Source organism: Lynx rufus, unplaced genomic scaffold (genome assembly GCF_022079265.1).
Source record: "Lynx rufus isolate CCGP_SWC_20201006 ecotype Redwood Valley unplaced genomic scaffold, mLynRuf1.p SCAF_5, whole genome shotgun sequence".
Lineage (NCBI taxonomy): Eukaryota > Metazoa > Chordata > Mammalia > Carnivora > Felidae > Lynx > Lynx rufus.
The window spans coordinates 73,524,081-73,539,864 of record NW_025814867.1 but is presented as its reverse complement, the minus strand read 5'-3'; the positions used below and the strand labels follow the sequence as shown (position 1 = coordinate 73,539,864).

Below are 15,784 nucleotides of genomic sequence, written 5' to 3'. Positions count from 1 at the left end.
CCAAGGCTCTCAGCCCCTCACGTGACCACTGTAGGAGACTAGCAGTCAGAGTTTTTCTGCCCTGAGAGCAGAGTTCTACTTACAGCAATGTCCAATTGTTTGAAGAAGGAGATTTGAAATCAATGTTTCTCAATCTTCAACAAGCTATAGATCCCTTTCAAAGGAGAAACAAAATAAAACACCAAACTCTTAGGGATCCAGGGTTGACTTAGACTTTTTAATTAAAATATGACTTAAATATTATAATACTATTTTATATGCATTAACTCCTTATGTACATACAACTTAAGCAACAATAAAGTAAAAATAAATTTAAATGAAAACCAAATCACAAAACCAGTGGAATTCTAGTGAACACTAATTTTTTTAAAATTCGTTTATTGATTGATTGATTGATTGAAGTAATTTCTACACCCAATGTGGGGCTCAAAGTCATGACCCGGAGATGAGCAGTCGCATGCTCTTCCAACTGAGTCAGCAAGGCGCTCCCAAGTGAACACTTAATTTAATGTGATAGTTGGTAACATTTTGCTGAAACCAAATCATGGCTCTTCGAGAGCATAGGCAATAGCAGATTCTCATGGGTCCCCATGCCCAGGCCACTGGGTGCTAGTTGGTGACCCAATTTCTCACTGTTTTTCTTTGAATCCTCCTTCCACAGCTGGCTGTGGGACTCCTGAGCCTTTGCATGGTGCTAGCATGTATCTTATACATCAGGTCTACTAATGCTTTTTTCTTGTTAGCCAGGTACGATGAACATAATACAATTTGGCTCAAATTTAATCGTAACAGAAACTCAGGCTCAAAATGGAGAAAACCACTAAATTAAAAATCATCATGGAAAACTATAAATCCCTGAATGGAACAACTTGGTGGTTAATTAAGGCCTCCTGGAAGCTTTAACCCAAAGTCAAGAGTAAGACTTTTCCAGGCAGCAGGACCACCTTCCCTCTCCCCTGGTCTCCCCATCCCCTCCACAGTGTCCAGTCAAAACTGCTGCTTTATTATGGTTTTACCATATACCCATGGGACACCTAATAAGCATTAATGAAGATTATGTTCCTTCTATACCCAGCTGTTCCTCATTCTATTATACTACTTGTGGTGGCTCCTTGGTTTGCTTTCTTCCTTTTTTTTAAATTGCTTTCTTTTTCAAAATACATATTATGATCTTTTTTGCATACACAAGACAAAAACCAAAGACATGTTATCAGACTGGTCAAAAGGCACAACATCACCTTATAACGGAAAATATTTGCTGACCTCTTTGATACTAGAAAAATATCTGTGTATTTTAATGGAATTTAGTATGTATGCTTCTGATGTATTAAAAACAAACTCAACAAACTGTCCCTTTGTGGAATGACTTAATTCCCAAGGTTTTTGAGCCTTCCATAGGAAGAAGGTACCATCAAAAGAAAAAAATACATAGTATATCCAAACTTCCCCAATCCAGCCTCTGCTCTTACCCTCCAAGCCAGGCAGTTTGACAGGAAGATAATCTCAGACATGGCAGGCTGTGTCCTCTGGCCACAAACACCCAGTCACATAGGTTCTGTGCTAAAGGCCAGGGGGTGAAATGTCCTTCATAGTTCAAGACATCTCTTTTTGCAGTCACAGCTGTCCATAGAAGTTACGACAGTTTAGGCAATCATGGCTATTTCAAGGGCTCCAGGTTGCTGCTCTGGATGGAAGGAAGATTAAAAAAAGTTGTCTCTGTTCATATAAAAAAAGCTTGGGGCGCCTGGGTGGCGCAGTCGGTTAAGCGTCCGACTTCAGCCAGGTCACGATCTTGCGGTCCGTGAGTTCGAGCCCCGCGTCGGGCTCTGTGCTGACGGCTCAGAGCCTGGAGCCTGTTTCCGATTCTGTGTCTCCCTCTCTCTCTGCCCCTCCCCCGTTCATGCTCTGTCTCTCTCTGTCCCAAAAATAAATAAACGTTGAAAAAAAAATTAAAAAAAAAAAAAAAAAAGCTTACGGCTCTACACTCATTTGTTCCATAAATACATATTAAACAACTACCGTGTGAGGTTCCATGTGTCTATTAGGCAGTGTAAGGGATGAAGAAGACATATACCCTGCCTTAGAGAAACACATTTTCTAGAGGAGGGGATAGAAATAAAAGCAAGTGCCTGCAAAGCAGTGTGAGAACTGCTGATTGATAGATAATGTGCTATGGGAGCACAGAGGAAGGAGCAACTCCGCTTACCTGGAGTGACTTTGAGTTGATCTTTTGGCTGAATTAGAGTCTTCAGCTTAACAAGAAGGGTGGGGGGGAGGAGTCCAGGCAGAGGATATAGCACAGAGGCATAACAAAGCTTGGATCACGCAGGGAAGAGTAAGTAGGTCTGGGGTTACATAATGTATAGTAGGTAAAAATAACCAGAAAAGACATCCTAGGGTAGATGATTAAGTTTGGGTTTTTCCTATTGGTTTCAATTTGATGGGTGTGTGTGTGTGTGTGTGTGTGTGTGTGTGTGTAGATATATATATATATATATATATATATATACACACACAGGACAATATTTATGTAAATGAAACATTGTTCTAAATTTTGAGAATATAGAGATAGTTTTTTGCAGTGCTTCTTAAAAGAATACACAAAGCACATAATAACTCACAAAAAGCACTTTTAAAGGGAACTATAATAGTATTGACTAAGTATTGCTCATGATTTTTCGACGAATAAAATCTGGAATAGCTCGAAGAATAGACAGGCTGCATGGCCTTCAAATATTTCTTCATAGATAACATTTCTATCAAGCAGGACATTGATAAGATCTGGACAAAAAAGTGTTTGGTTGATTTTGTGTTCTTTGCAGATTCTTTTGGGTTTTTTTAATGTTTACTTATTTTTGAAAGAGTGAGCGATTGGAGGAGGGGCAGGGAGAGAGAGGGGGAGACAGAGAATCCCAAGCAGGCTCAGTGCTGTCAGCTCAAAACCCGATGTGGGGCTTTAACTCATGAACTGTGAGATCATGACCTGAGCTGAAGTCAGACTCTCAACTGAATGAGCCACCCAGGCGCCCCATATTCTTTGCAAATTCTTAAGTCTAAAATTGATTTTGGTGGTAATTGGTAGGCATTAAAGAGTTGCAATCAGTGTGCTGATACAATTAATATGTATGAATATTAGGAGGGAGTGGTAGGAGAAGCAGAGAGATCCATGAAGAGTTTATTACATTTTCTAAGGTTAAATAAAGGGCACAACTGAATTATGTCATGATGGTAAACGTGCAGGAGTCTACAGATATTAAAGTGGTAAAATTTGCTAAATCTTTGAGACCAGTTAGTGCTGAGGAGTGAGAAGAAGTAAGAGGAATCTAAGAAGACTCCCAGATTTCTGACTTAAGTATCTGGGTGAGCTTTTTTAAGTTTATTTTATTTTATTTTTTTAGTAATCTCTACACCCATCATGAGGTTTGAACTCATGGCCCAGAGATCAAGAGTCGCATGCTCTATGACTATGCCAGGTAGGTGCCCCCAAGTATCTGGGTGAGCTTTAGTTCTCTTCACTGGAATAGTGAAGAACAGATTGGGAGAGTTATGATGATAAGTTCTGGTACAACTTGATTTTAGGACATGATGAAAGATTGGATGTAATTCATCTTTTTAATATGCTAAGAAGAATAATGTTGAGATAGCAATGGGACCAAACATTGCTATAGCCACATTAGGAGGCATTTTGGCAGTATCTAATATAATATTAAAATGTACACACCACATGACCCAACAGTGCCATTTCGCAGTATCAACCTCAGAAAAAAGCACATGCCCTAGGAGGAAGGTCCAAGGAGGTGCATTGCAGCATTACTGGTAATCACACACACACACACACACACACACACACACACACACAATTCAACCTACTGAAATGTAGTTTGCTAGGGAAATAGTTTTTAAAAACCATGATAGTGTTTTCAGACTTACTGAAAATTAAAATCACCCGGGATATTGGTTGAAAATAATTTCTTCATCCCCCTTCCCAGTCCTACAGAAACAGATTCTCTTGGGGCAGGCCGTGAATAGGTCTGGGTGATTTTTTATCATCAGAAATGTTTCTGAAAAACTTATGAAAAGTGTTTCCAAAACCATCTCTAGAAATAAACAAATGCTAGGCAGGATTAAAAAGAATGAGGGTAAATCTCTGTGAAGCAACTCAGAATGAGCTCCAAGATATATTGAGTGATAAATGCAGACTGCAGAATGAACACACAGTGTGATACCATTATGTAACCACAGACCCACACACAGAACAATATATTTCTAGAAGTAAATATGGGCTTGGTGGTGGTGATTTCAAAGGGAACTTCTGTTATGACCATAATGGTTCATTTTTTTAAGATCAAAAAGTATTTGTGCATTAATTCTGTAATTAGAAGCAGATATTTATTTATTTACTGCGGGTGTGGTTGAGGTGATGATGAAGGTAGCCTGTGCAAAACACAGCTTGTGCTAAACCACAAATACCTAGAAGCATATCCTGGATAAATTTTATCTACATAATATTTATGCATCAAATACATGAAACTGTGCTCTACACCAAATGAAGCAGTTCATTGCTTGGGGGGATGTGACAAGAGAAGCGGCAAGAATGAAGAAGGGCCCAGAAATCCCCTGATATTTCCATGTCTGCTCACCTTTCAAGACCCACTTTGAATACCATCTCTATGGTCCAGTTCCCACAACCTGATTTCATCTCTTTGTCTTCTAAACCCCATCCCAGCCCTTTCATCTGCTTACATCTGTGTATACAGGTCTCATCCTCTCACCACATCATCCCCCTTCCATTCCACTTTGCATTTCCCCAAAGCCCAGCAGTGCCCTGCATACACAGCTCTCAATCTGAAATGATTATTGAATGAAATGCTTCCAGCTATGCCTCAGAGGTCTGAGAATGGTCTTCTACTCTCCACTGCAATTACTGCTCAGTGGAAGTCACTTAGTCCTGTCTACCCTCACATCCTCACCCCATCTCCCCCTCCTCCTCACTGCTGTCTAAAATTCTTACAATGGAAAACATATGTTTTTATTACATAATTAGAGCTAAGGCTCAAAATCCAAAGCCCTAGGGAGAGCCATAAAAAGCAAATGGTTGCATCCCATCCTTCCCAGAGCACAAGATGGACAGGAATTGGGGAGAGGGAATAGATTGTTCCTACATACCTGGGGTTAGATGAAGAGCAGACGTGGAGAACAGAAGCTCTGTTGGCTCCTTGCAAAGGAAAGGCAGGCCTAGAAGAGGGAGCTTTTCTTCATAATCTGTCACCCCAGTCACCACAACCACTTCCACCTTTTGTCTATCCTTTGTAGTTAGCCTAACAAGAACAATCTTGACATGAGACAGCTTATCTCAAGGTCTTCCTCTTAAAGTCAGTCCACCCACAGAGATGGGGAACAGAGTTTCACAGTGTTACCCTTCAATCATGTCAAGAGTGCCTCGCTTAGAGGTAAGAAGACATTCCCCAAGAAACCATGCCATGTCTTCATGTTGTTCCAGACCAGCAGCCACAAAGGAATGGACGAACCATTGTTCTTTATAGAAATCCTATGCCCTGAAACTTCATGTCTTTTGGCATTAGCACTATGGTCTCTCTGCCTTAGTCCTCCCCACAAACACATTGATTTTTATTACTTATTCAAGTTATGTGTCAGTCAGGGTCCTGGCACAGAACATTTGGTATCTCAAACTGGGTAATTTAGGGAGGGGTAATAAAAGGAGTAATTGTAGAGAGCTATGTGGGAAAGCCACCTGCCAGGTGCTGTGATTTCCATTAAGGGAATAAATGCCCTAATCTCAGTCTTCTTCCTTTTGATTTCTTCCCTGTGTCCCATTGGCCAAATCCTACTGGAAGCCACAGGTCAAGGGAGCCCATTGATGAAGTGCATGACATTCAGCTCCCTAGGTCATAAGCAAGTGAAGGATGAATCTGGAGGAGCAAGTAGAGGCTGTCTAGCACAACTGCCGTGTCTGTCTGTCTGTCTCTCTCTCTTTTTATATTTAAATTTTAGTTAACATACAGTGCAATATTGGTTTCAGGAGTAGAATTCAGTGATTCATCACTTAGAATTCAGTGATTCATCACTTGCTCATCCCAAGTGCCCTCCTTAGTACTCATCACAAATCTAGCCCATTTCCCACCCACTTCTCTCCGTCAACCTATACTTTGTTCCCTATCATTGAGTCTCTTGTGGGGGAGCCTGGGTGGCCCAGTCGGTTAAGAGTCAGACTCTTGGTTTCAGCTCAGGTTATGATCTCACAGTTTCATGAGTTTGAGCCCCACGTTGGGCTCTGTGCTAACAGCGCAGGGTCTGCTTAGAATTCTCTCTCTCTCTCTCTCTCTCTCTCTCTCTTTCTCTCTGCCCCTGCCCCAATCTCGCTGTCTTTGTCTCTGTCTCTCTCAAAATAAATAAATAACTTTGGTTATTTTTCCCTCTCTTGTCTCCCCCCCGCCTTCTTATATGTTCATCTGTTTTGTTTCTTAAATTCCACACATGAGAGAAATCATATGGTATTTGTCTTTCTCTGATTGTGCAATGTCCGTCTCTTGCTCAAGAAAGCAAGAGCAGTGACATTGCATATACAAAGCCATCTCCAGTCTGGAGCAGCCGCGCCTTCCACCTCCTCTCCCACCATTCTTAACCATGTGACCATGCTCCGCTTAAGACACAGGACAGTGTCCCTGCCCAGGCTTCATCCTTTGTATACTTATGCCCACATTGTGCTTCCTCTTCTGCCTGGACCACCCTCTCTCCCTTTCCTCTTGGAAAATTTCTACCCATCTTTCAAGGTGAGACTCCATTTCTCTTTGGAACTTCTCCTGATCCATCATACCCTTTTCACACAGGCTTCATCGCTTCTGCCTACATAATACTGAAGCACCGTGAGCATATACTTTTATTCAGGACTTTATTCATGTACATTTTCCCTGCTGCTATGTAAGCATTGCTCACAGATGAAGATTCCATCTCATCATTACTATTAACAACCACTATTATCATTTTCCGACTACTAATTATGTGGTAGACCTGGGCCCTTTAATCCACTCTTTTGTCTATGAGGCAGACACCTTGTTTTTATCCAATGTACTGATGTAAAAACTGATTTTCGGAAAGACGGACCAGCGTGCATAATGTCACTCAGCTAGTAACCAGTGGAGCAGTGGTCGCTTAAAGCAGCTAAACTTGGATTCAAACCCATGTCCTTCTAACTCCCAACCTGAATGGTGAAACTGAAAGTAACCACAGTGAATTTAAGAAATAAAACAAAGCAAACAGAGGAGAAAAAAAGGGAGAGGCAAACCAAGAAACAGACTCCTAGCTGTAGAGAACACACTGATGGTTACCAGAAGGGAGGTGGGTGGGGGGATGGGTGAAATAGGCAATGGGAATTGAGGAAGGCACTTGTGATGAGCATGGGGTGTTATATGGAAGTGCGGAATTACTATATTGTACACCTGAAACTAACATTACACTATATGTTAACACACTGGAATTTGAGTAAAAACTAAAAAAAGAAAGTAACCATGGTGAATACTGCCTGTCTCAGATTTGCATCCCCAGAGTTGAGCCAGCTCTAGATAATCCATAATTAGTGTCCAAGACGTGTGTTTGAATAAACCCCCAGAAGCATAACATACTGACAGAAATCTCTTGACTATGTGTCTATTTCCCTTAGTATAGGTTAGTCCAAGGCCGTGACTTTCTTTAGTCTTATCTCCATCCTGATAGTTTATAACAAAGTCCCAATTTGCTAACAAAACTAAACTTTGTCTTGACTGTGTTTATTAGTTGCCTTTTCAAACAGAATCATCAGCAAACAGAATCCCTTAGAAGACTAAGGTATTGATTGGTCTTGCTCCCAGAGTACTGAGTTAAAAATTTTTCCTAAGGAAAAAAAAAAGAAAAGAAGAAATATTTCCCAAGGAATGGAAGGATAGTGTATCAGGAGCTTCTGAGCAACATGTCCTTGTATTTTTACATATGAACCATGAGAGTACGGAGCTGAGAGACAATATTTTAAAAATTGATCCTGTTATAACAATAACAGCCATCATACATATAGGGTACTTATTGTGTGACCAATTGGTGTTTTACATATATTATTCCTAATTTCTTTAACAGCTCTGCAAGGTAAGTCTTACTCTCCCCATTTTACAGGACAGGAAACTGAGGCTCACTGAGCCTCAGTTTCCTGTCCAAGGCCTCTCAAAATTCATGCTCAGATTTTCATGGCTTTACCCTGATTCCCTGAAACAAAGAAATTAAACGCCATCAACTATAACAGAACCAATATCATCATGAGGGACATCTAATAATGTAGAAATTTTATGGCTAATCAAAGTAATTCTAACTGTCAAATATAATTGTAAAACACAAGGAAGGTCTCAGTATCCTAAAATAACATTTTTCTTCACATTATGACCTCATTTAAACTTTCCTTTTACATCTTTGTAAATTAGGTAAGAGCAGTGTTATGATCTCGTTTATAGATGAAGAAACTGAAGCTCAGAGAAACTAAGCAGCAGGTAGCAGTGGGATTTGAACCCAGGTCTTTCACTTTCAGATCTAGTAAACTGAAATGCAAAAGCATCGTTATTGTGAATTTTTTTTAACCTAGAAGGCAGAAAGTCTGCCATATACGCTACTGCTTGTTTCTAAAGAATTGGTTCGTGCCCACTCCCTTGTCCTCATCTGCCCCTCTCCTTGCCATCTCTTTTTCTTACTATTTTCATTTGCTACACAAATATTGTAACAAGAATAAAGGAAATAATTAAAAGAAATTTCACTCATAATTCCTATACCCCAACATATCAATCACTTTTAGGTGTCTATAATTACTATCTAGTCCTTGTCCAAACTTTACCCAAAAAGCACGCACAAGCACACACACACACACACACATACACATACACACATACACACCAAACACTTACACTCCCCTAGGGAGTTATTTGGAACTTGGTGGTGACTAGTGACAAGCACGTGATTCACAGAATCCAGACTGACCCTTGCATGGTTTCCTCTGTAGTGACCTAGATCTTCCCGGGGTGAATCAGCCAACTAGAAAGAAGAGACCAATGAGGGAAAGGCTGACTCAAAGTCAGTGATTGCTTAGCTAAAGATTTTGACAAAAGCCACCACTACATCCAAATTCCGAATGTGACAACTCCTCCTCAATAAGAAGCAGTGCCTGGTTCTCCGAAGTGAAACTTTCCCGGTCTTTTGACTTTCATCTTAATCAGAGTGATACTGACCAAAATGTTAGCAGTGGTTATCTCTGGATGGTAAGATTATAAGGGATGTTTATGTTCTTCCTGATTCTCTCTTGCATTGTCTGAGTTTTCTGCAATGAACATGTAATATTTTCGTCATAAGATTAAAATCAATAATAATCGTCATGCCGAATAGGATGTGAGGTTGATCTAAAAAAAAAAAAAAGGACCTATAAAAATTAGAGTCATGGGGGTAGATAATGCAGTCTTCACCACTGGAGGGACAAAAACCCCTCCCTCAGGTCAGAGAGCCTAGAACCCAGGAAGTACAATTTCTAGCTCAGTTCCTTTGTAATATAATATATGCTAACAAGTTTTTGTTTCCTTTTTTTTTTTTTTTAGCTTGCAAAGATTGTTCCTAAACCATTTGTCAACAGAGAAGATTTGATTCTGAGAACATGTTATGGATTTTCTATTGCAATGGTCCAATATAATTTAGTAGACAATAACACCCATAGAAATGTGTGGGAGCTTTGCTGTCAAGTCCTGTAGTGTTTTAATAAAGGAACCTGTCATTTTTCTTCAGCTAAATTTCAGCTAGAAATAATATTAGGTGAGTTTTCATTGCCCTTCATTTCATAGCCTTTCTGTAATTTGGACACCTTAATGATTTCATGCAAAATTCTCTGTCTAAAGAGTCTTGGTGGCTTCTGTCTGATCTTGGTTTTTGCTTTTGATGCGGATTACTTATGTGCATCCATCATGGTAAAAACAGCAGAGTTTGGGCAAACACTGCTCTCAGACCTCCGCTCCCTTTCAGGCCTGGAGATCCTTCATCTAACCCAGTTCCATTCTTGTGCCTCTTCCCGCTGGCTTCCCCAGTGCCATTTTTATTAAAGCCCCAGCTCATCCCACATTCAGCCGCATGACTTCTTACAGGCTTCAGAATAAATCACCACATTGCTCCGATCTTGGCTTCTCTGCCCTCAGCTTTCAATTAAATTTAGAATTGACTTTAAAGGTACAACCTCAATGTACATGGTTGAAAATGACCTTGTTTCCCCTTTCCCACCACCTGCGACTTCCTGCGCAGGGCTCTTATACTCCAGCTCCTGGTTCAAAAAGTAGAAACAGGAATTTGCTACATGCTCCTGTGGCAAACTATAAGTCTCAAGCTGTTTAAAGTCTTTAAAGTCCCATCCAAAAGGTAAAGTACACTCTGCAGAGAGAAATCTGGGGGCCTGAATCTCTGGCTGCCTGTGTTCAGGAAGAGACACAGAAGGAGACGAAGAAGAAGAAGAAGAAGAAGAAGAGAAGGAAGAAAAAAAAAACCTTTGAGCTAAACACTTAATTTGTTTAATTTCTATGGTTTGCATTCAAGATGATTCATCTATTTATAATACGCATCACTATTAAAGTAATTATATTAAGTTAATATAAATGATGTATGACAATGTTATAAGGACGCCAAAGCAGACTTTAACATCAAAACTGACTTTCATCTTTTGTCTTGTCATTTGGCTTCCCACTCTTAGCAAGGAATAGAGCATATAAGCAGCAGGTTTGGGCTATTCAGAATCGGACACGCTCCTGCCAATTTCTCCCTCCTCCCTTTGGAAGACTTTACCAATCAGAAGGACCGAACTGGAAAACCTGTCTTACTCTATTCAAAACCATTAATATTTCAAGGCGCTTACTTGTATCTAAGAGTAATAAGTTTCCTCCCAATCTGGGAAAGAAGAAGGAAAGAATGATTTGATTGCCTAAAAAAAGGATAAAACAAGATCTGCTATGTGAAAAAGATGTATACATTCAAAGTGCTCTATAAGTATAACAGGGCAGTTTATTAATTCAACCATTGATTAGTTATTATCTACTATGCATCAGGGTCCAAGGAAGCTGTACAGTGTTTGTGAGCTTGAACCTTCATTTTCTCTCCTCTAAAATGGGAATAGAGACCCTTTATTTCAGGGTGTGTGAGAATCAAGTGGAAGAATAAATGTAAATCACTTAAAATCAGTTCTTGGCACATAATAAATACTGAGTGAATAGCTTTATATACAAATATGAAAGAAGTATCCCCAAATGCAAAGGGATTTACAGCCTAATGAATTCTTATTCTAAAACCTCTGCCTTTTGCGTTTGACCCTAAAATTTGAAAAGCTTCAAAGTTTTAGCTATGCAAATCTCAGATCAAAATACTTTCCTATTGATTGCCCTTTAGAAAGATTTACTGAGAACATGTGGGTGCTTTACCAAATAAGGAAGAAAAAGAAAAGGAATTAACACATGTTAACTCACTAAATGTATCTCAGTGATTTTGCATCTTATTTTTCCCACTGTCTTATTAAATCCTAATTAATAGATAGGCATGAATAGTCTTATGTCCTAGATGGGGACACCGAGGCTCAGGGAGAGTCAGTAACCTCCCCATCATCACAGGGCTAGGAAGTGGAGAGGATGGGATTCAAACCATGGTATGTGGTTTCAGAGTCCATGCTCTTGTCCAGCATTGCCAGCTGCCCCCTTCACCCTGTTACGTCCAATGGAAGGAGATCTGTAATCCTCATCTGAAAAGACAAGAGTTACATGAGATCTTCTTCAAGTAGAGGGGGACATTTTTTAGAAGAAAAATATTGCAACTATTAATTTCTTGCTTAATCTTCTGAACAGCAGAATAATAGTGGGATTCCTTCCTTTCCACTTAAAGTCTTCCAGGTAAAACCTTCCTTTTTCAGTTCTAAAAGATCACTGTTGACACGGACATTTTTGAGGACTTGGATTCTCCTTCCCTTTAATAGTGCTTATGCTTTTCTGGGAAAGGAAATCACACAAAAATTTAAAACTGTGAATCAAAAAGTTAGGAAAGAAGGTTCCACTGAACAACCCTTGTTTTGAAAGCCTGCAGCCATCCCTGGTATTAGCTGATCTCTTTGCACCTCTACATTTTATAGCCTTCCTCAAACTCCACTCTTCCTAAGTGAAACATTCCTGCTCCTAGTTCAACCTCCCTCCCTGGACTACAGGAACGATGGTGATAGCTTGTGTAAGTCCAACCAGGAGTCCAAGTGCCTACCGAGGCTAAAGACATGTTTGCTGGGCAGGGCTGATGGATAGCTCCTTAGGATACTAACAGTGTTTAGGGAGTTGAGTTCTCTTCTGCGCCTACCCCTGACTATAGATGAGGAAGACCACAATTGGTCAAAACCAGCTAATTAAAATTGAGTCACTCCGTAGAAGGCCAAATGGCCCTAGATAAATAGAAATTTTTCATTCTTACCTGCCCCCCATTCTCCTTCCTTTCCTTCTCTTTGTCTCTTTTTTAGTTCTAGAAATAATTATCCTTTTTTGACTGCCTACATAAAGGCACCCCACAGTTCATCTCACTTGGCAGTAGCCTAAACAGCTCCTTATCCTTTCTATATAGACTTTATTTACTTTTTAAAAAACGTACAAAATACTGAATTTATTGCTCTTTTTGCTGTACTTGGTATATCCACACTGTATTACACTTGAGCCGTTAATCTTGTTGCTTCATCACCATTAACTGGTTCATTTTCTTCTTTTCTTTCATTCCTTCCTGTTAATGTTTATTTATTTTTGAAAGGAGAGTGCATGAGCAGGGGAGGGGCAGAGAGAAAGGTGGACAGAGGATCCGAAGTGCTCTGAGAGCAGACAGCCCCAGGCGGAACTCGAACCCATGAACCACAAGAGCATGACCCGAGCCAAAGTCAAATGCCCAACTGACTGAGCCACCCAGGTGTCCCTAATTGGTTCATTTTCATGTCACTGCTGAGGAATCAGCTGTTTCTGCAGAGGTTCAGGGGAAAGGCCTTTTGAGAAATGTGGAAGTTTCTTTTGTACATCTACAAAAGCTTTATTCACTGTTAACTTTTTCATCACTCACAATGTTTATCTTCATAAGATTGGTGGGAACTGGTTTTGCTTTGTTTTTCGTCTTACAGTTCTTTTGCCTGGCTGTATGGAATACATTCCTGGACTTCTGCCCTCTTAGTTTGTTCTTGGCCATTGTCTTCCATACCCTTGCAGCAACTCATGCTTCAGGCAAGACATCTGCCTTTCTGTATAGACTTTAAAGTTCAAGGATGAAAAAGAATGAAGGATGAAAATAACTAGCAACCAGAAAGAAATTTAGTTATTTATCACTCCAGTAGTTGTGTGCGTTTATGTGTGTTTTAATGTTCCAAAACTCGGAAATTGAACCCATCATTCACCAGGACATATTTTTTTACTGGCCAAATATATTTACAATAAGGTTGTCATTCCTTTTATGTGTATATCATTTTCCATTTCAAAGCACTTTCACATGCACAACAGCTAGACTTAAATCATAGCACCCATTTTGCAGATCTGGAAACTGGACTCAGATGGACAAAGGGGCATGCCAGGGTCGCAGACCTAATGAATTAGTCACCGCACCAGAATTAAAATCTGGCTTTCTTATTTATTACGAGCTTCTTTTGTGGGGGGAAATGGGGTACTACTCTCTATACAAGGTTTATATCCTAGTCTTCGAGATTTCCTCATGGGGGGAGAAAAGTACTATTCTACAAGCAATGTCTTGGAGCCGATGTCAGGAACAGACTTTCAGGTAGTGTACCAGCGGTATACCCTACTTAATATGACTTATGGCTTCACAGGATTGAAAGATATTTTGTGGCAAAAAGACCTGAAATCACCATTTAATAGAATATAACCACGGAAAAGTTATTTGACCTCTTTGAGTTTGCTTCCTCACCTACAAAATGGTGACAATATTGCTAATCCCACAGGGCTGGTATAAGGCTTAAATAAATGACATTCGCAAAGCACTCTGCTAGTAGATTGTAGATGCTTGGTGTTAGAATTCTTTTCCTTCTCTTGAAAGAAAACGTGCTGCCAGAATTAGAGAGTCGGGAGACTAAGGTTAAGGGAGGCTGAGGTACCAGGATTCCCTCTCCCTTCTCAAGGACCCTCCACCTGCAGGCCATAGCTCCCTCCCAAACTGTAAGACTCAGGAGGTAGGGATAGGTAGGTAAAGGTCAGATCACAGGAACCCTGGTAGGCCATGGCATGGACTTCAGAGTGACCTGATCAGAAAGCAATTTGAGGTTCTTTTTTCTGTTCCTCCAACTCACCAAGCTTGTTCCTACGTCAGGGCCTTTGCACTTCCTCATTCCTCTGCTTGAAACACATGAACTGGGGCGCCTGGGTGGCTCAGTCAGTTGAGTGTCTGACTTCGGCTCAGGTCATGATCTCGCGGTTTGTGAGTTCAAGCCCTGCGTCGGACTCTGCTTGCTGACAGCTCAGAGCCTGAAGCCTGCTTCAGATTCTGTGTCTCTCCATCTCTCGGCCCCTCCCCTGCTCATGCTCTGTCTCTCTGTCTCTCAATAATAAATAAATGTTTAAAAAAAAAAAAAGAAACACATGAACCTTAGGTGGTCACATGGCTCACTCCCTGACTGCATACTGTGCCATTCAAGGAGGCTGTCTCTATCCAAATTAATTAAAATACCATCGCCCTGACTACTAGTCACTCTTCAATCCCTTAGCCTTTTATCTTGATTGGATTTTTTTTCCTCAACACTTACCAATACCTGAAATTATACTACATATTTACTTAGTTATTGTCTATCTCTTCTGCTAGAATGTAAGCTTCATAAAGACAGGGACCTCATCTGCCTCATCACTCTATTTCCCCGATACCTAAAGGAATGAATGGTAAATAGTAGGTGTTTAATAAATAATGAATGAGTGAATGTGGATATTGTTATATAAATGAAATAATGTATTCTAGGACCAGTTATTAGTTAGCACTGTGGATTTCTCAGACTGCCACCTTTATATCTGATTTTAACTGCTAAGTGCATTTTCAGCATTACATTAGGATCCTTATAAAGAATGACTTATAGGGGCACCTGGGTGGCTCAGCTGGTTAAGCATCGGACTCTTGGTTTCGGCTCAGGTCATGATCTCACAGTTTCGTGAGTTCGAGCCCTGGGTCGGACTCTGTGCTGCCAGCACAGAGCCTGCTTGGGATTCTCTCTCTCCCTCTCTCTCTGCCCCTCCCTGACTCACATTGTCTCCGTCTCTCTCAAAATAAATAAATAAACTTAAAAAAATTTTTTTTTAAAAAAAGAACAATTGTAAATGACATATTCCAAGAAATTGTATAAACATGAACTATTCTCTAAAATTGGCAATTTCACTTAGAATGATGCCAAAGGCGAGATGGCAGGAAGAATTCTAAAGCATAGACCTGATCTTATCACCTGTCTGCCCCACTCTTCAGTGCCTGCCATCATTCTGGGCAATCTTCAAAAACTCTGCTCTGAAGGACCCTTGAGATCTCTTCAGAGCTCTTGTGTGTCCCCTTGCATCATCTCCTATAGAGGGCACCTGTTCCCCCACTTGATATTAGTAACACCTCTTTTCATTCTCACAAGTGTCCTGATTTCAGTCATGATATATATGGTCATCCTACTTGTTTCACCCTTTTCCACAAGGCCTTCACTCTAACCAGACCTATCCACCAGCAGGTCTCCAAACAAGAAAGACTCTTTTGTACC

At 40.4% G+C, this 15,784-nt stretch overlaps 1 pseudogene; it reads right to left on the bottom strand.

The window, feature by feature from the left end:
- Nucleotides 1–12,721: 12,721 nt before the first annotated feature.
- On the bottom strand, nt 12,722–13,245 carry LOC124526119 (ribosomal biogenesis factor-like; annotated as a pseudogene).
- Nucleotides 13,246–15,784: the final 2,539 nt, after the last annotated feature.